Raw genomic sequence first — 1,643 nt, forward strand, 5'->3', positions numbered from 1 at the left:
GTCCATTAAAACGTTTTCCTCCTTGCGCCTTAAATGAGTTTTTGTTCCAAGATTTGTCGTATCGCTCATATCTGTCACTTTGTCTTCCACGGCTTCCGCCGCGTTTCAGTTTATTTCGTCGTCCCTGCTGACGTTTCGGGCACTCAGCAGCCTTATGTGTGGTAAATTCGTAACACTCATAGCACTTTCGCAAACCCTGACCCTTTCTCGGGCAGTCACTTTTCATGTGGCCGAGGTCATCACACTCAAAGCAACGGACTTCATTCCTGGATCTTGCGTAAGCCACTGACGTGATAGCATCGGGCTTCGAACTTGGATGGTCTTTTGCTGTCTGTCCGCGATTAGCCTCGGCTTGTATGATGAATCTTTTCAGAGCATCATAAGTGAGGCTTATTCCAGTTTGACTTCGTGTCATGAACTCTATCGATTGTACTTCCGGTTCCGAGTTTACAATTGCTGCGTAAAATGCGTCTCTTTTTTCTTGTTCGGTTAAGGGAACGGTGTCCGGAAGATTCTCGTAATTACGGATAAGTTCTTCAAATTTATCCCAGAACTGTAGGGCGGTTTCCTTATCACGGTTGTATCTGATTGAGTAGAGTTGCTGTCGAATACTGTGACTGGTTACGTTTACTTCACATCGTTTAAATTCTCTTAATTTGTCCAGCATCTCGACGGGATCCTGAATATGCAAAATTTTAGAGTGATAGGTTTGTTCTAATCGATTAATTAAAATATCTCTGACTTTGAATTTCTGTTTCTCTTTTAATTGCTCGCTCAAATTCTGCGGTGGTTTCTGAGACTTGTCAATCACATATAGCAAGTCGTTAGTACGCAATTCGGACGAGAGAAACTCATAGAAGTGCTCAAATTTAACTCGCGTGCCTAGTTTGTAATCTCGCTTAGTGCCAATGTCCTTAGTAAAAAGTTCGACTTTAATCGTTTCTTTAATTCGGTTTGCGAGATTCTCACTAGAATTATTTCCACGAGATGGATCGTTATTGCCGCAAACTCTATTTGAAACGTCGTTTACGTCCGATAAAGAAGTTTGAGCCATTGCAGAGTCACTCAAGATGCGAGCGCGAGGAGGCAAGATCTCCACGGATGTTATTCTTGGTTTCTTTGCCATAATTTGACTCTCAAAATCTTCTCGCACCCTTTGTTGCATATTCATTGTTTTCTCTATCAAATTTTGTAGTGCTTTGTATTTTTCACTTAAATCGTCGTTGCTGAGAGTTGCAGGCTGTCCCTCGTTTGTCCTTTCCACTTCGTTACTGGGATCTCTGGTTTCTGAAATAGTGTGTACACTTACTATAGATTTGTTCGGACTCTTAGAGCTCGCTTTAACAGTCGTTACTGTCGTCACAAATCTCTCACAGTCGTTAGGGTGCGTTCCCACTGAGCGCGTCACGCGTCGCGTCTTCCGTCGCGTCACGACGCGACGCGAGGTAAATTTAAGAATAGCGTCGTTCGTATTCACACTGAATGCGTCGCCGCACTCGCGGCATTCTGCAAGTCAACGCAACACATGAGCGAGGATAACCTAATATGATATAACAATAAAATCGTCACAAAAACCCCCAAAAGTGAAATTGTAAACATAATTTCTCTTATCTTTGTAGTACATATTGGTATATACTAATTTG

The sequence above is a fragment of the Wasmannia auropunctata genome, unplaced genomic scaffold, assembly GCF_000956235.1.
Source record: "Wasmannia auropunctata unplaced genomic scaffold, wasmannia.A_1.0 LD336069.1, whole genome shotgun sequence".
NCBI lineage: Eukaryota > Metazoa > Arthropoda > Insecta > Hymenoptera > Formicidae > Wasmannia > Wasmannia auropunctata.